Source organism: Dromaius novaehollandiae, chromosome 20 (assembly GCF_036370855.1).
Source record: "Dromaius novaehollandiae isolate bDroNov1 chromosome 20, bDroNov1.hap1, whole genome shotgun sequence".
Taxonomy (NCBI): Eukaryota; Metazoa; Chordata; class Aves; order Casuariiformes; family Dromaiidae; genus Dromaius; species Dromaius novaehollandiae.
Window position 1 is genome coordinate 6265356 of NC_088117.1, and position 19556 is coordinate 6284911.

At 45.4% G+C, this 19556-nt stretch overlaps 1 long non-coding RNA gene across 1 annotated transcript in view; it reads left to right on the forward strand.

The window, feature by feature from the left end:
• LOC112991336 (uncharacterized) overlaps positions 1–19172 on the forward strand; it is a 65882-nt gene extending 46710 nt beyond the window's left edge. Inside the window, exon 4 of the long non-coding RNA XR_010392451.1 lies at positions 17863–19172. This is a non-coding gene — a long non-coding RNA (uncharacterized LOC112991336). The remainder of the gene's footprint in view (positions 1–17862) is intronic.
• Positions 19173–19556: the final 384 nt, after the last annotated feature.

Below are 19556 nucleotides of genomic sequence, written 5' to 3' on the forward strand. Positions count from 1 at the left end.
TGTTTTTCTTTTCTGTTCTCTGGTCATGTTGGTGTTTTGGTTGAGTTTTTAATTAGTTGAAATGTTGTAAGAAAAATCATTTCAGGGGGAGGAGGGAACCCTAAAAATGTTAGCAAATGCCTGAAACTTCACTTTTTAGAAAAGAGGATTTATCAAAACTGACCCTTTCTTGCAAACAGTTCTGATTTCAAAGAACTGGAAATTCTAAAGAAAAATAGGCTTATTGAAAAGTTCCCGGGCAGCTCTTCTGCTGTCGCAGAGCCAGGCTGAAATTGCACCTCTTTTTTCAAGGCAGTGCACCTTTTTGAAGAGCTGTGCCGTCTGTAGAGACAAGTACCCACTCTGGGCTCAGTCCAGCACCAGCCTTGAGAGTCAATGCAGACATTGTGTGGATCCTCTTTCACAAAGGTCTGCCTCTATTCTTGCCTTGGTCTTTCATTCTCCTAGTGCAATGTAAAGGTCAGTCTTCATGAAAGTAGATATTTGCTCTTTGTGTTCAGGGGAAAAAATGTATAACCCTTGCATATTATAAAGGGCTTAGGAGACGTTAGTGGACTTTCTTTGTAAAGTTTCATGGACATGAATTCCTCCTCTATTACTGCCAAAACATGGTCAGAAGTGTTCCCACCTCCCTGCAGGTGGGGATGATACAAAAAGGTCGTTTTCTGGCAAGAATCCTGTCATTCTTACCTTGTTCCTGCGCTTGAGGCCGGGGCTTCTGCTGCAAAGCTTCAGCTTTCATTAGTGCACTTTATGCTTTCACAGAAAAGTTTATAGAAGGTCCTTGCCTTGGTCCCACATTAAATTCCCTCTTGAGCCCCCTGAGTTCAGGTTGTATTACATGGCTATTGTAAATTGGATAACAGCTGATCAATACACACTTGTCCTGAAGATGAATGACCCTGTATCAGATACAGGGCCTCTTCCGAGAGGAAGTGAGAGGTGAATTTGGGGCATAAAATGATGTGACATAAATAAGGATGGCCAGTTTGGGTTGGTAGTGTATGGTGTTGCAGGTACTCTTGAGCCCTGCTTTGCTGACTGGCTGTAGGGCTGCTAGCACTGACCATGGATTGGCAGAGATAGCGGGCTTGGGAAGAAGGGGCAGAGTGCCTGGAAAACATGCTTATTTGGATGGAGAAAATGGAAAAATGCATGCCGGGAGCTTGAGACTTGGGTCAAGCTTACCTTGATGAATACACCCTGGATGTTGGACGCTGCACAACTTGAGCTGAGAGAGGAAGGACTGATCGCCTTTAGAAAGATCACTCTGGTAGTGGGGGCAAAGTATTTAAAACGCAAACCCCAAGACCAGGTCTCTACCATTTAGAGTACAGGACTTATTCAGTTAGTTAGTAGCTACAGAAGGATTTTAATTCCTATGTGGGTCGGCCACTTAGGAATATTTTCAAGGACTTGCTTGTCAATGCAAGAAATTATGAATATAGTAGACAAAGTTTCCACCCAATCTGAGCAGTCTTGAGTTTAAATAATAACATTTCATCTTATTTAATGAACTGCCAGCCATCTCCTGAGGAAGACACTTTAATGAGTGGAGAACCATGTCCAATGCTTATTTATCTAAGTCAGGAGCACAGCTCTGATAACGATCTCTCTTTTCATCTGTGTGTCTGATTCGTGTATCTGTCAGGCCACTTCCTGATCCGCACAGAGGTAATTTGCATAAGAAAGGAGGAACATGTTTAATGGTCACTAGGTTTCATTCTTCACAGCTGAGGGAACTTCAGCTCCTTACCAAAGTAGACTGAATGTCAATGCAAAGTGTGCTTAAAGGAAGAAGAAAGTGGAGGAGGTGGAAGCGGGGAGAGGCCAGGGTTGATGCTCCAATTCACGTTCATTGGGAAGCACTCCTATTGACTGCATAGTGCAACTGGTTCAGTCTGGAGTAACTACCAAAACAGGGGGAACCCAGTATGGTAAAGACTACTCAGAATTGATTCATTATTTGTCTAGCTCCCTATGCTGGTTAAGAAACAAGAATTGGAAATTCTGTCAGAGAGAAGAAATTTCTTCTAACTGGCATGCCTGAAGTCCAGTCGATGAACTGCATAATATAAGAAAAATACACAGGTAAAAGTTGGGGAGGTGAAACTGGACACAGGCTTTAGTGTAGTTGATAACACAGAATCTAGGCTTCTGGCATGCACTTAGATCAGGGGGAAACATTGAAACTGCCAAACTTTAGATACTAATAAAACATCTAATTAAAGCAATTAGTCTCCCCTGGAACCATGCATAGGCAGTGACAAGTCAATGCTTCTCTCCGTTGCCTGTAAAGGGAGCTAGGACAGACTGGCTTTTAACTAAGGCAACAAAATTAGTGCATAGATTTTGGTAGAGTATCACTACCCCCTCAGGTAGTAACTGAGCCCGGATGAAGCATGGAAGTGATCTTCAGCAAACCTCAGATACAGTCCAGAGAGGAGAAAGATTTCTCCATAAGCAGTTTTTCACATGTAGTCTAAACTCTGTTAATATGTGTGGAGAGAGGCATAAGATATCTTCCTTTATGAAGCCTATCTCTGTGAAAATGTTAGAATAACTTTAAAAAATGCAGTTTCCCAATATCCTCTGTCATGTGTGACACTTCCTGTAACTCTTCTGCACAAGTAACTATTTTGTGGGATAAAGATAAATTACTCACTAGACTGGAAGCTGATACTTGCTTAAGCAGTGTTCATTGAGTCATAGAAAAAAGAATTGGAAGGGACATCGAGAGGTTAGCTAGTCTACCTCTGTGCCCTGAGGCAGGACCTATTTTACATGTCGTTCCCAAGGCAGTAAAATCTTACATCTGTCTTCTGGTGTGCGGGTTAACCATCCCACTGCTCTCAGCCTTTCCTGGTTTTGAGACTGTCGCACTGTTAGACTCTTCCGTTTGTCCATGTATCTCTGACCTTGGAGGTTTACAAGACTTGACTGGACAAAGTCCTGAGCAGCCTGGGCTGAACTCAGTGTTGCCTCCACCTTGAGAAGGAGATACTGGATTAAATGACTTCCTGGTCCCTTCCAAACCGAATGATTCGATGACTCTACAGTTTTTGTCAGGGGATGCCCAAAACCCACGCTCAGGTGGAAGCCAGAGTGCTACGCTGAGCTGAGTGGAGGAATCACAATACGTGTTGTGGAATTAAGCTATCCCAGTTTGACACCTGCCTTCTTCCAAAGGCATGATATTATGGCCTCAAATTCAGATTCTGCATTCCAACTCCCAAATTCTTTTGCACAGGAATTACTTCTCTACCTCTTATACTTAAAAAGGATTATGTTTTAAGAGCTTTCTAGAAAATTTTATCTAGTCTTACCAGATGTTTGCATAGTTGAGAAAGATTCAATATGGGCAAACAGTGAATAGTCGTAACCAGTAATAAGTACGTTTGCTGTCTCCAAAGCATTAATTTTCAAAAGTTGAGAGAAATTACAAGCAGAATTGATTAGAAGAGAAACTGCAGGCAGAGAAAATGCTGATTGCAATTGGGGATTCTACAAGAGGAGTTTATTAGATAGCCAAAACATTACAATTTCATATGAAGTAAGAAGACAACTTTGGCTGTAAGCCAACCCTTGATCTGTTGCAAAGGAAGACAGCGATGAGAAATCTGTATCAATACATAAAAATTACCTATGGAAATTCAAGATGAGAAGTGGAAGATGATCAGTGCAAATAAGGAGTTAAGAAGTGCAGTGAGCTGATAAGGGAGGCTGAAGACTTCAAAAAACAAGCCTGATTAGGAGGGCAAAGAAAATTAGTGGGGGTAGAAATATTTTGCCTGTGGAGATCAAAAGAAGTCCTAGCAAAGCACTCCTGAATGGATATGGCAAAATTATTAATAATGAGAAGTAGATACATTCACAAAAGCAACAATTCTGGTACTGAGAAAGTAGCAGGCGTACTACATTATATGATAATGATGAAGTACTTTATAGTACTTTAGTAACTAAGATATTAAACATCTACTGATGGAAATAACAGTTTAAAATCAGCAGATACAGATAGCTTGCACCAAGACCCTTTGAAGAATTAGAGGAACTTCCTTTTGGTTTGCTGACTTTAACTTTTAGTAAACCTTGCACCATGATAATTCCTGAAGAATGGTGACCAGAACTACATGACAATTTTGTACCAGTATTAAAAAAAACTCCAGCCAGCATCAATATCCTGAGGCGAGGAGGCAGAGGGAGGGGAGGAGGAAATGAAGAGGAGAGGTGACTTAGGGTTAGGGTTAGGGTTAGGGTCTAAAAGGTTCGTTAGGTAGTTATATGCTAGATAGTGTGGCATCAGTCTTAGGCAAAGGAATGGGAACACATAAGCAGATGCCAATTAATAAGAATCAAAAGGTAGAAAGAAAATCAGCATGATTTTGTGGAATCAGATCTTTTCAAACAGTTTTATTCTTTGATATTATAGTTTTGATTGATAAGAGTATATGTGTACAAACATAATGGATTGACTTCTGTCAGCTTTTGTTTAAGTAACTCCTGGCCCTCTGATACTTTTGGGTACTACTTTCATTATAGGTGAAGAACATTTACAAATGCTAAAAGCAGGATAACTACCAGTCTCAAAAGATTATTGGATAATCTGCAAGAAAAGCAAGAACACTTCTAAGGGTCTACATAGAGATCAGTACCAGAACTGCTGCTTTTCAGTGTTTATCATCAATGATTTGTAAAGTAAATCAGGGAAGGAAAGGTGACTTAGAAACCCTTGAAGCTCTTTACAGAGACCTGCATGGGGACAAAGTACCAGCTACTAAAGGACTCTTCAATCTGGAAAAGGCATAAGGAGAATCAGTGTCTGGAAGCTGAAGACAGACAAATTCAATTTAGAAACCAGGATATTTCCTTTTTTGAGTTACTTATTCATTTATTTGTTACTTAAATAGTGAGGATGATTAGCCATTAATGCAAACTGTTGCAGGAAGATGTAGGATCTCAACCACATTTGAAGGAGGGTGAAGTTTGCAGAGGCCCAAAGCTAATCGCCACAGCCTCCTCTGCTAGTCAGTGAGGGGAAGCAGACTCCTCCAGCTTACATATGGCAAATTCTTGCTTCAAATAATCCTGTGGATAGGTCCTTTTCTCCCCATTGAGTATAAAGAGAGCTCCACTCAGCTGAGTGTAAGCTGTTGTGAACACTCCTCTCCCCCTCCCTGGTGTCCTTGGGTCAAGATTGGGTGTCCTCGCCTGTGACACTTCAGAGTGCACTGGCTGCTGCAGTGGTGAGCATGCTGGAGGCTCATGTGCCATGCTGTTGTCTTCTTGTTAGTCTGTATGTGTGTTTAATATAAGTAAGAATGAAGTGGAATAGAGAAGTGGAGTCAGCAGCTCTCTGCCAGCCTCTGCCTGAGCCTTCCTGCCTTCATTAAGGCTCTGTGTGTTTTCTATTCCTCCTATACAGGGAAAGGCAGGTAGGAAGGGTTGTCATGTTTTAGGGGTATCTATTCTTATCCTTTCTCTCTTCTTGCCAAGCTATCCCCTTTCTCCTGCGCCTCTCAGGTTATGGCAATGCAGTGCCAGGAGAAGGTGACCCACTGTTGGGATTGTGTGGGCCACTGAGGTGAAGAAAATTGCAGGGAATGGGTTTGTCACTAGTGCCACTTGCAGGGGACCTGCTGGAAATGGCAAAGAAAGAGTTGAAGGGAGAGAAAGAGGGAAGAGGAGGGAGAGCGAGAACATACAGCTGTTAAAAATTCAAAAGACAGGAAATAAATCTGACCTCCCTTGAGACCAATCTGAAGCCCGAATTGTGTATTCCACGCTGCCATCAGGACAGGCTTGGGAAGGTCATTTCGTCTTTTATACCTGGGCCCAAGGCAATATGGTTTGGGTACAGCTGAAATTAAAATAAGAGACAGAGAGAAACTTCAGCTCCCTCTTGGGCCTAAAAAGTTTGCATCCAGCACAAGGCAGAGTTGGAAGAATTGTGTCCATCCTGTGCCTGCTGCCTCTTTTGGGCAAATGCTAATGACTGGCTGATGGGAATGTGCCTGTCTCCTCTTCCCCTGGCTGCGCTCGCTGCCTGCCCCACAGAATGGCATTAATCATGTCAGCTCCCCTTTCTACAAGAGTGGCTGCTTTAATGGGAAACTCCAGCCAGCCTCAGTATCCTGAGGGGAGGAGGCCGAGGGAGGGGAGGAGGAAATGAAGAGGAGAGGAAAGCGTGTAGCGAAGAGGTAGCTAATGATGAAAGCTGTCACAGGCTGCTCCAGAGCGAGGATTTGCTGCAGATAAGTCAGAGAGAGGAGACTGGGTTTGTTTTGAATGGCCAGTGGCAATAGGGGTGTTTAGTTGGATCTGCAGTGGTGGAGCTGGGAGAGGTCTCAGCAAAGCAGAGAGGATGGGGAGTGATGTGGCATGGCTGAGCTACAGTCGCACTTGCCAGAGAAGGTGGAGGGAAAACCAGACCAAAGATGAAGTATTTGGACCTGGAGTGCAGGCTGGGGAGAGCCAAATAGAGAGAAAGCTGCTATAGGGATGCAGTGCTGCTGGACGGGGGTCAGATCGGAGTGGGTGGGGGTGGAGTGGAGGAGAGGGAACCAGCCGGAGAAGATCTGAAGGAAGGACTCTGCTCGGTGGCATCTGCCCTGCTGGTCGTCGTGGTGTTCCCTTCACATGGGATAGCTGAGGCAGAGTGCTGGCTTGGTTTCTAGGTCCCCCCAGGCTTTTCCGTGCCTGCGTGCATTCTGGCAAGGAGTTGTTTCTGTCTAGAGCAGCAGGGCTCCACCATCCAGTGTTCCTGCCTTTCCGCTGAGATGCATCGGAGTGCGGTCCAGCGGGAGGGATCTCCGTGGTTTGGAGGCACCTGCCTGTTCCTGTTTGGATTTGTGCCCATGGGTGTGCAGGTAACTCTGGGAAGGCAAGGGAGAGATGTTTAGTGCAAGGTTCACCAGTGACTAGGCACACCTGTTCTTATGTTTCTTTTCCCTCTCCTCCTCCTCTTTCTCCCACTCATCTGTTTCCCTGACTGTTCCCCTGCTCCCTTGACAGCTTGTTATTAGAAACATTTCTGCATATTAGTTGAAATTAAGTTAAACAGTGCCTTGTAAACCAGCGTGTGACTGACAGGTTTCTCAATGTACCTGAACAGATGAGATGCATCTTTTCTCCGTAGCTTGCATAGTGCTGTTGTATTCTACCTTGGGTTTGAGCTTCTGCACCTCTTTTTTCCCCATTTCCCAGGTTAGATGAACAGCATGTTCACTGGCCAATATATACAGAGAATGAGTTCCCTGGAGTCCCATCCTGTCCCCTGCCCTGGGCTGTTTGCCCTTCATTTTTTAGCAGTAATTCCCAGGGGACAGATGGAAGCCATCAAAGGCCTCTGATATTTTGTGCATCTCAGCACCTGAGCTGAAACCCATGAAAATCGGTGCGAAGGAAGAATCAGCCGATGTAAGAATTACTGCCTCCCTCGCTCAAGAGCCTAGACATTCTTTAACTGTATGAAGTAAGGCAGGACTGGCTCTGCCCCAGGATTGCTTCCATTTCTCAAGAACTGAGAGCCTGGAAGAGGATAAATCAAGTGCGGGTGTACACGAAGTGCTAGAGAAAAGCTGTCTTGGTATTATAGGTCCTTCCCCACAGAAGGATGTGCCTACAAGCCCCAGGCTGTACAGTCAGAAAAGGATGATAAGGCTCTGTGAAGAATGTGTCCTAAAATAGTCCCCCAGACCCCCCAGCCTGTGCTCAGGCCTTTTTTCTTGGGTCTCTATCTGCCCAGGATTCCAGTTACTTAATGCTGCTTAGACACCCAGGTTGTCTCGCAGAGGATGAAGCATCTTGTCCCACGAAGGCTGTAGCCTATGGCCGTGGTAGTATTAGGTCACATGAAGTACGTAATGATGGGTGGTAATACAGAGAAGGCGATTATCGTAGCCCCTAAAAATACGCTCATCCTGGGGAATCCAGCCCTGAAGACCTGGCAGCCTGTCACACAGTGGAAGGAAGCGAGGGCAACAGAGTACAGGTAGCATAAGCAGCGTGGGAAAACCCTCCATGTATGTGGTAAATTGAACCTGTGGAATTTATTGTCACAGGATATTACTGAAATGAATAATTTAGGAAGAATCAAAGAGTTTGCAACCTCATTGAGAGCTGTGTCCAGACAAAACATGGTACAGGTTGAAAATTATAATGACTAAATCTTTACAGCATAATCTAATTATCAGCCAGGGTTAGGCAAAAATGACCTCCCCTGGGAAGAAATGCACAATTAGATGTGTTAGATCTGAGTTGATGAGCAGGTATGTTAAACCTTCTTCTGAATCACCCAGTAGTGAAATTTTTATCAGACTGCAGTAGCAGATCAGACAACTCTTTGCTTCTCTTCTTGCCATTATCTTGTTAGCTCTTGAGACAAAATATTTTATTCCCTTTCACATGGAAATGTTTTCAAACAATATGTCAGAGGTCTCAAATATGATTTCACACTCACTTGTGAAAGTGTAGCCTCGAACAGGCTCTCTGTCTGACACTTTCTAGGTGGCTGGTCAGCCTGGTATGTCATTGCTTGGTTAAATCTTGGCTTCCAAGAAATTCATTTCCCAGTATAAATTTTGTGGGGATCGTTTATTGGACTTTGGCATACACAGTCTTTTTCAGAGCCCACTGGAGGTGGAAGAAGTTTCCTATTGACTTTGGATATCTCTGTCACATCTTTTCTTCTGAAGGTCTCAAATTGTTTTGGAAGTATAAAGACGTGGTGATGTTCTGTGCATGGTTCAAGGCTGGATAACACATCGGAAATGCAAGAGGTAGACACAGCTCCCATGGGACACACACAGTCCTGATGCCGTCAGGGCATTTGGCAGCAGAGCTGTGGGATCATCTTCTTCCCACCACAATCAGATTATGTGACTGTGAAACAGGTCTCACATCAGGTGACCTGATGGGGTCAAGCTGCAGATGAAGAATAGTATTTGCTCCCTGTCTGCGTGTTTGCACCTATTCTGTTTTGGGAATGTTACACTCGCCGCCACTGTGATGGAGAAGGCTGTTGTGAAGAATAAGCCTCTGAGGTCTCTCTTTCTCTCTCAACCCCCACAAACACTAAATCTTTGCCTAATTCTGAAGCTTTTCCTAGAAGAGTTGTTCTCAAGTTGCTTCCCACCTCTCTGAGTCCTGGCATGTGCCAAATAGAGCACGACAATGCAGAAAGAGTTGTAACGCAGCCTTACTGGAAGCAGCCATGAGCGTTGTGACCCCAAGTTTAGCAATCAGTGGTCTAAGGTATCAACCAAATACACAGCACATGTAACACCTCTCCCTGGGGATTAGAGATGAATCCCGTCCTGTCTATGCACCAGCATAGCGTCTGTTGTTGTTGCTTAGCTGTTCATATTATGCTACTTTCATGGGAGCCACATTCAGAAGACACCAAAAATGCCCTGCCAATTAAGAAAAGACCTCATTTTCCTGGACATGTTTTCCATGCTAGTGGGCTCAGTGCATTAGCATTACATTCCTTTTCTGGGTCTGCGTGTGGTTACGATCGAAGCAAAGATCCGCATCAGACTGACAATGTGTCGACTAGAGCGGCAGGGGAACGTGCTCCGTCGGAGATACTCTCCATGTCTGCAATCGGCGTCAGAACCGGAGGGCCTCAGGCTGACCCTCCGCCTGCTCCCTTGTGCTCAGAGCATTTTCACAAACGCTGCTGATTGCAAACTGTGGCTGTTCTCTCCAGCAGCGGAGGGCCCAGGTGTTGTTTTATTTTTGGGTGTATTCTGGAATCCACTGCAGGCTGTGAACTGGCATCTGCAGAAGGATTGAAAAGCAATGAAGTGCTCCTCTTCACTTACAGATGTCATTTTCCTCCACATAACCTGGCTTTCAAGGATCCTGGGCTGTGAGGTCCTGGTTGGTCAATACGTGCAGAGCTAGCTGCAGCAGTGATATGTGAGAGGAAGAGGGAGGTGTTCATCCATCTATCCAGCATCCCCAGTCTGCTGATTTCATGAGAGCCACGCTGCTATGGGTGGTTATAGAGGAAAGGGGATCATCACAGCCACTTTCTGCACTCTCCTCCCAGGAAATTCCTCTCTGAAGACTTGCTTCTCACCTCCAGTGCTTGAGTTTGCACAGATGGGAAGTGTCGGGGTATTTTGTGAGAAATGGGGTGCAGGAGCCACAAACAAGGGACATAAAACCCTCAGTGAGGCTGGTGCCCTTCCAGCAGCCTAGTTCCACCATCTCGCTCCCACTCTGTGACCTCGCAGGAGCTCAGTTAACACATCTCAGAACAGACACATCTGGGATATGGTGTCCCCAAGTGGGAGAGAGGTAAGAGGGATGTTCTGCAAATGTGCGAGGTGCAGAGCCAGCTCTGAGTCTCACCTCCCATGTGCAAGGCTTGACCATCTGCCCCTGAAGTAGAGGTTAGCAAAGCAAAACTAAGTCTGTCAGAACTGCTAAAAGTCATGCGTGGCTTTGGGAGTCACGGAGTGGATGTGGCTTGCAGATTTAATTTCCCAGCAGAGCCAGCTCTAGGTGTAAGCAAGGCAGGTAGCTGCTTGTGACAGCAGACTGCTTGCAGCAGTAAAATGTCCGTGGCTCTGCTGAGTGCTTTGCCTGTGCCAAAGCCATGGCAAGCCAGGTTGGTTGTTGCTGGTGAGGGGGTGTTTGGGCATTAGCCAGTGGAATTGCTACATCAGGGAAAAGGCTGGGTCCTTACACGGAGCACTCCTCTCTCCCACCATTCCTCCCTCATGTGCAGCAAAAACGGATTCAGTCTGGCCTTTTCTAATTCTGATCTCAGGTATGTTTGCTGGATATCAAAAAACTTTTTGGCACTGGCTCTTTTCCTAATTTATTCTACAAGAGCTGCATCAGTGCTGCTAAGATTTTTAGCTTGATTATTGCAGAGATGCATGTAGGTACACTGCATCTTTCCAGAAGGGTGTTAATAATAGCTCTGAGTGATGAGAAGCAACACAAAACATCATTGCTGCAAAGTCTGAGAAATGGGAGAAGAGACCACCCCAAAACCCAAGAAGTCTGAGACAAGACTGGGCCTTGCTGCCATTCCTGGTGCTATAAACACACCTACAGCTCACAGTGTCAGGCCTACTGCTATGTATGTAGGCAAATAATGAGAAAATGATGGAAGTGAAGAGTCTTGTTCAACTTTGCAGGAGTTAGGAGCAGACACATTTCCCACTGCTCTGGAATGGACAGTACTCTGACTTAATCTCAAAATCATTTAGCTCATACCTAGTGATTTCCATTTGTAATCTGAAAGCATTTTACACTGGAGGTCAGTGGTATTGTCCATATGTTGCAGGTGGGGAAACTGAGGCACAGTGAGCTAAGAGCAGCCTGCAAAACCTGACTTGACCTCTTAACAACAGAGCTGAACATCCAAATCATGTCTCCAGAAGCCTCGTGCAGTGAGCTGCTGACCAGACTGCCTTCTGCTTTCTCAGCAGTCCTGTAACTTGTTCTTTCTGCTGGCTGGACAGTGATTTGAAGGACCACCAGGATAACAGGCTGTTGTAAAGACTGGATCTTGCTGGTTTTAAAGTAGAGAGGAACATGCCAGGACATAAATAAGCAGAGGGTTTTACTGGATACATAACCTCTTGTTTTCTGAAAGCTGGGATATATGCGCTTGTCTCTGGCCCATCATTCAGAGTATCTGAATGAGTGGCCCTTAACACCTTCTTTCAGTTATCTTCAGTTGCTTTCCACAAAAAGCTTTTCCCACATCTGCTATGTGAAGGGTAGCCGTTCAGTTCTAAAGCTGTTTTGTTTCTTCAGGGAAAGGTCCCCAGGATCTTATCTGTTCTACATCAGTCAAAGAGCCTTCCTTTCAGCAAGTAATAACGAAGATAGTATTGCAGTACCCTAGATGAATGCCATGGCACTCTTTTGGTCTTTCTCAGAGTTGAACCTAGCAGGGAGGCAACCTTGTATTTGTCAGGCTGCCTTGCTCCCTGGATAGAAAACAGCAAACTTTTGATCTCCTTTTAGGGGGGTTAATTTTTTTCCACTGCTTCCCTCATATTTGCTCATTTGGATCTGGGAGAAGTTCAGAGGAGACGTTTAGACAGAAAGTGCGGACATCTGTGTATATAGAACATCTTCAGGTAGTGAAAATCACAGGGCTGTCAGCAGTGCTGCTGCTGTGTTAGACCTTCACCAGAGCTACTACCATGCAAAGGACAGGGTAAAGGAATGAGTACAGATGTTAGGGAGCAAGATAGAGAAAAAGATGGGCTCAGAGCAGTGAAGAGGAGATTAAAACATGTCTTTCTGCAGTAATATCTTGCTGGATGCTGTCCTGTTCGCCTCTTATCTATAACCTTCATTCTTAACACCATTATTTCAAACTTTAAAGCTCCGTTGCTCTTGATATTATTTTTAATGACCAAGTGAAACAACATTCATGATGGTGACAACCCCTATGTTTCAAGCTATCTCAAAAGTCATCTACTTTCAGTGTTTTCCAAACAAAACATTTTGATTTTTTGAAAACTTGCTTTAGTGAAGTTGTTCTGTGAAGAGTTTCAAAAATTTGGCTTTTCTTCATGAATCAGATTTTTTTTAGAAGAATTTTAAGATTTCTGTTAGAAATAAAATTCTGACTCTTATCCAAATCTAATTCTACCTGTGTGTGTAAAAGGGAAACCAGTGGAATGGCTCAAAGAGAGGAATTCCTTCATGAAGATCAATGCAAAATCTTTCCCAAGTGAGATTGAGGAGGAATGGAAAGAAAGCTTGGAAGAAATACTGTAAATCTTTGAGGGTATATTGCAACAACCACAAAAACAGCAGCGGTATGCTGTCTGTGGAAGTCTTATTTTTTAATAAAGATCCAAAAAGAGAGGGAATAATAAAGGAGCATGGGAATTAACTTACTATTAAAAGTCGAGGAATGCAAATATTGCAAATTAGATGATGTTATTACTTACCAAAAATGTAGAGAGTATAATATAAAAAGCAGTAGAAAAAGATGTGAAAAGATCGTGTAAGGACCTGATCCTGGCTATGAAAAAGCTAATATTGATACCCTAAGTATCAGGGCTGGAAAGAGCGGAAGAGCAGGAATTGCAACCCACGGGCCTTAGAAAGGACACACAGCTAACGCCTATAAGCCCTGTAGAAAGAAAGGCAACAGCTTACTGAAGGTGAAGCTACAAAAGAGAAAACCTGTGTCAGATAAAGAACAAGCTGGAAGTTGGTGTAAGAGGAAAGACTATCAAAATATAGAGCCTCAAATACTCAGAAAATGGTCAGAGCAATGCTTGAGTGAAAAACAAAAACACTCAATAAAGAAAGGCTGCAAACTTACAGCAGTGGCCAATAATGTGTGCACAAATAGCCTCTGAGTGAAAATTAGGGAAGTCTGCAAGTATTAAACCAAATCAGACCTTAGAGGAAAGCCTAAAATTTTAGGAAGACAAAGGCAGAGCTGAAATTCTCACTAAAAGAATCAATCTAGGTAGACAGAAAAGGTGAGCCTAAATAAGAGACTTTGGTACCAGCCATTCTTGCAGAAAGCCCCAGTGCACAGGCTTATAAAATATACTGTGTTTTAGTCTAGTCAGTTTGGCAGGCATGAGTCAGGGCAGCAGTCCAGCTGACAACTCCGATCAGCCCCCAGCAGCGTCTTATGGAAAGGGTGTTCCACCCTGACATACAAGGTAAAGGTGGGCAAAGGTAGAGAAGCTGTTTCATGCCACCAGAAATGTCTAAGGCATCTGGGAAGAGCAGAGGTGAGATGATTTATTTGAAGAAAGGTGACATTCTGCATTGAGGACTCTTGGAGCTAGATTCACTCTTTAGGAATGACAGGGTTAAAGGGGAAAGTGCTGAATTCCCCTCAGTGCCCAAAGAGCAGAGTATTTCCTGCAATGGTATGACAGTAAGAGAGAGCTGTTGGATTTGGGAAGACTGGCATCAGGGATGGCCCCACCAAAGGTAGTTGCTCTCCGTACAAATCCTTTGAAAGGGTGCCAGGGACTCTCCCCATCCTTTGAATCAAGCTGAATGGTCCACACTGGAAAACCCATAAAGGCCTAAAGAGTAGGAGAAGAAATGTATGCCCTGGTAGAAAACCCATGCTAAATCCATTTGCACACAGTGAACCTGATTTTTGCTAGGGTCTTTGCTGCATGGGTCCAATGGTATTCTGCCGTTTTTCAGAGGTTACTGCCGTGTTGCAGGACAGAGTGGGCCATGGCTGCCCTCAGCCTCTGCAAGACTGCTGGGTCAGACTAAAATCGATGTCTGTGTTAACACAGCAGGCTGTGACCTGCAGTAGCTGAGGGGTGGACACATCACCCCTTCCGCCCCCACTGTGACAGGCCGCACACGCTGGCCAGGGGAGCGAGCAAGGCAGCGGGCAGCAACCTCCCCAGTCGCCCCAGCATGAATTTCAGTTCAGCAGCTTCCTCTGGACCACATGGTGTTAGGCAAGCTGTGGAGGCCCATCTGAGTAACACTTCATGGAAATTAGCTTATTGTTAGTCCATCAAGAGGGAATCAGCAAAGACAAAGTTATTTGTGCTAAACGGTAGTGTGTGTTAATAGCGAAGACCAGAAGGGAGCCGGTGCTGGTTCCTAGCCTTCCTGAGGCCACCAGCTTGTTGTACTTTCTGTCTTGAACTTCCTCATTGTCCTGAAGCTTCTTAATTGTTTCTACCCTTAGCTCCCAGCAGGGGCTGATCTGGGAGGTGACAGGAGAGGCCTGGTTAGGAGAGGTTTACAAACCAGCTGTCCTTGCTCCTTGCAAGAGCCTGGGGAGAGGTGGTGTCAGGGCACAACTGTGGGAGAAATGAGGAGCCTGCTTGTTCCTGCTGGTCCATTATGATTTCAGCAGGAGGGCTGGGACCTTAGGGGTTTTGCTAGGTTGAAGACATGGCAGGGGAGTTACCTATTGAACCCGGGGAAGACCTTAAGAGTTAGGGAAGTGGCAGTTCAGGAATTGTTGCCCAAGTTGTCTTAGGGAGCTTTAAAATAGAACATATCGGAAAAAAAAGGATGGGACGTGGAAAGTTATTTTCCTTCTCTTTTTCTTTTCCTATCCCGAGGCTCCCCACTAAGTGATGACTTCGTGTAATTAAAATGAACAAAGTAAATGGCAGCAATCCATCTTCACAATCACAGCGTTTTCTCCTTCCCTTTGTTGAAGTGCTTTGTTCATCTCAAATTGGTTAAAAAAAAAGTAAAAGTTAAAAAAAAAAAAATACAGAAATTGAAGTTGAATAGGTGCCTGCAGGGGCTGTATTTTTAGCAGCTCATCAGTTTGTGGAGAAGCTCAGAGGTTGCATATTCTAATTGCCAACCTGGACGTGGAAAGCAGGACAACTGAAAGAGTGTATGTGTTGGGGGGGGAGGGGGGGAGTGAAAAAGTCAAAGCAGGGAAGGAAGAGATAATTGGCACCTTTGCTACTTACAGAACTTGGTGGGACACCGTGTGGTGAGGCCATCTGCCTAGTGTTCATGGCACAAGCGCCCGGTGAAGGACTCTTGTGGAATCCATCTGCAGGAGGGATTCTGCCTCTTCCCTGGCTGGAGCTGTGAATGTTTATGCCTCCACTCTGGAGAGGCTGGATCAGGATATTTGCAGATGGGGCATGTCAGATCCAACTGAGATACTGGCTGGGAGAAGGAAGTGCGCAAAGGGAAAATGACAAAACAGATCTAACAAGAAGGTAGAACTGAGGGCCGTCTCTGAGCTCAGATCTGGGAGCCTGGCTTCTAAGAATGATTGAGGTGCAAAGTCTGTACAGCCTTAAAACATTAATCAGGCTCCATTCAGCCCTGGATCTACGCCCAGGAAAGTCCATATGCAGGAGGTTGCTGTGATAGGGGGTTGTTGACTTCCTCTGTTGGTGTCTTTTCAGAGCAGAAACAGGACTCCATCATGGGAAGCAGTCTTGGCCGGGACAGAGGAGGAGGTGCTTAGTCTATCCTTGCACCATCTGAAATGGGCATGGTCCCCCCCCCCTCCTTCTGGCTTTCATGCTCTGCAACTCTGGGTCTTGAAATGGGGCTCCCAGAACTGCTGGCTGTGTACTGACATCTCAGCTGATGGCCTGTGGGATGCTGGAGCCCATGGGGTTGGAGGAAGAGAGAAGGCTGTCGTGCCTTTTTCTTGGTATTCTGGCAGGTTTTTGGCTTGCTTTCCTGATAGACTATTTTCATCTCCCCTGTCTTCCTTCCTTCCACACAGACCTCATTTTTCCCCAGGGACTATAGCTAAACTCGCTCTTGTCTGTAATCCCAATTGGTTCATCAGCTCTTTGGAGCATTTCCAAGCAGACAGAAAAAGATGGTCACATGCGTAGACCATCTGATGCTATATATGTAAAAAATATGCTATGTGCAGACTGGACCACAGTGAACGGGCCTCGCTATGGCTGCCGTTACAGTGTCTGGACTTTGTTAGCACCCTTGTTACAGGCAGACAAACAGCATCACAAAACTCATCTCTCTGCATGAAAGGCCCAGACCCAACACAAACAGAGCAAGCGATACCTAGCAGGAAAGGCATTGGGGGTAACTGCTAATTTGCTGAGATAATGGGTAATGTGGATGGAAGTAGGGCAGATAAACCAAAAAACAGGGGTACTAACATATGTAAACAGTGCTGTAAGGACAGCACTTGAGGGTGAAATGGAGAAAAGTATGGCCATGGCTGACTGCAAATCGTATCTGATTTGCAGAACGAATACTGAGTGGAGCTGCTAAGGTCATCCTTCCATATTTATGAGCTTGCTAATGTCCTTGCAGTCTGGTTACTCCCCAACTGGATACTTAAGAGCTAAGTTTCCCTGAACCTTAGACCCCAGTATAAAAGGAGGAGTTAAGACGCAGCTTCTGCTGCTCAGCCGTGTGGGGAGGCACACTTGATCCGCAGGAGGGCATTTTAATGTAAGCTCCTGCCCGCACTTAGCACCCCCGTTCTCCCAGCGAAGTTGGCTGTATGAGCACAACCTTGATACTGGCCTTTGGGATGCTCCCGACTGACAGATTAGTCACGCTGCCGTGGTTCGGTTGCTTTCGGCTGCCTGCAGGGCTGTCACTTCCTCAGTCTTCAAGGAAGAGCCAGTGGGCTGAGGAGGCTCCGGTCCCATCTGCTAGCAAAACCGGTAGCAGGGAAAGAGCAGCAGCTAGGGGGGAGGTGCTGGAAGGGGGGAGCATTGGATTCCCGTGATAATTAGGATGGCTGCATCATCACTTATGCAAATAGGGGAAAGCAAGAGGCTTTCTGTAGCAGAGCAGTGCCTGAGTGGAGGAGAGAACGGAAAGACAGAGCTGTTCTCTGTCAAGGAAAGAAGCTGGACTGTGCAAAGGAAATGCCGTCATTTAGGACACTTACTTTCTCTGTCCAGAAAAGGCATGAACAGGAGCCCTTCAGGCCAGAGGTTCCTGGTCAGAGCTGTCTATAGTCCTATATATCCATGCAACCCAAAGCAAGGTGGCTCAGGCAAATGCAAGCCAACTCTATGACTGGTCATTCCTCAACCCCTCCTGTCCCTCCTCATGTCCCAGGTCTGTTTCACTGCCCCTGTGACACAGCAGCGTTGCAACACACATGGTCTCTCAACTTCCACGTTTGCTCAGAGGGGTTCTAAGCTGGTGGTAAAGCAGGTGCAGTGTAAGGCCTGTTACATATAACTGAGCTGTTCTGGCACCTACCAGCCTGAGCTATCCCCCCAGCCGCAGGGTGATTTTTCTTCCTTCCTCACTATTGATCCCTGAAGGACGTAGCTCTGTTACTCTCAGTGGGAAGGTTTGAGTGATACAGTGGTGTTACAACACCAGCCTCTTCCAGTGTCTGATACCATTACAGATGTATTTGTGCTCATTTTCTTCCACTTGTACTTTCAGCTTGGCAAGATATCTGCCTGCCTGCTACAGAGGAGGAATTCAAAGGAATGCTGCTCAGCAACCAGCTGTGGCTACCCTCTCCCCCTCTTCTGCTTGGACTACCAAGCAAGATCGCAGCTGATTCTTTCACATAACACTCAGCTTATGGATTTGAAACGTAGGATTCATGACCTCTGTGCCTCCAAGGTGGAACTGGATAGACCTTGAAGAAGTCAATGACATGAAAGCAGCAGAAGACTTCCTGTCATCTTCTGTCCATCTCCCTGCTGCTTAGCAGGCAGAGACCTCAGCGGAAGGGTCCAGCAAAATCCTTTGATGCCAGGGAAAGCACGTGGAACAACAGTGAGGAAAGTCAGACAGCGCAGCAGCTCTGTCTCAACTTCATATTTCCCAAGCTTCACAGAAGAAGTCCGTCTTGCCTGCCAATGTCTGAGTTTGGGTTGTCAGCAGTTTTTCTAAAGGAATGAACAAAGCCACTGTACTCCCAAAATGCTGATAAACAAATCACAAAAAACAACATGTGATCCTTGCTACCTTGGGACTGCTTTCTGTAAATATGCAGGATGTGAGGTTAAGAATGGACTTGAACACAAGATCCATGGCTTTTGCACTTTCCACTCGCACTGGAGCAGCTAGCTCCTCCAGAAAGCTCCAGAGCTCTTCCTAACTGAGCCTGCATGAACTCTATGGATGGTGCAGAAGTCTACACTTGAGAAGAGGCTCAAGGCAGCATTGACCTGATATTGTGGACATCCTCAAGCAATTCAGAAAGCCCCATTCCTAACAATGTATCTCGACGGTATCCTAATGGGATCACGCACCTTCTTTCTGCTTCACTGGAGGTGTGAATTCTCCCAGCCACCTTCTTTGCAGCCCTGGTTCACTGTCAGTTGAGCAGCCTAATCAAAAAACATTGTGTTGTTTGCAGGCTTGACAGGTTTTAATGCAGGGCAAAGACAAACAAACAAGTGAAAGAGGAAGGCACAGCAAAATCAGCGCTGCCGATTACCTAACTGGGGCTCTCATCAGAATTCATATATCTCCAGCGATTTCTCAATCTCATTGGAGTGCTGCCTGCTGAATGCGGAGTCTCTCCTCAGCCCAGATCAATTAAGGTACACCAAATCACAAAATTTATTTATTTATTCATGGTTTATTCTCCCCCGCCCCAGGCACAGATGGGTGGATGTGTTCACAGTCTCTTCTCCTTCTTCCCTTTCTTGCTGGCAAAGAAGGATCAGCTCTCTCTCGTTGCTTCCAAAAGTGGAACTTGATTTGATTAGTGTGAGGGATCACTAAGCTAATTTGACTATGAGTAGACCTTTATAGATAGTTCTTTGCTGATAGACATTGATAATATCTTTTGCAGCTCCTCTGTTAACAGCACTTGTTTTAGCTGCTGTGGGATACTCTGCTGCCGTGGTCCCACAGTGAAATCTGACGAGTCCAGTTAGAAAGCGTGAATAATGTCACACCAGTAATTGAGATTCAACCTTCATTTGCCGCCAAATGGCATAGCTGAACCAGGAAACCTGGCACTGGTGCAGCTTGAGTTACTTTAAGGTAACTCCTTTAAGTTTCCAGGCATAAAATCAACTGTGTGCAAGTAAGAGTGTCTCTTAGCCACATGTTGAGGTTGCAGTGGTTCAGCTGTTCTTGGTCTGTGTCAGCCAGTGGCTGATTTAGGCTTGTGC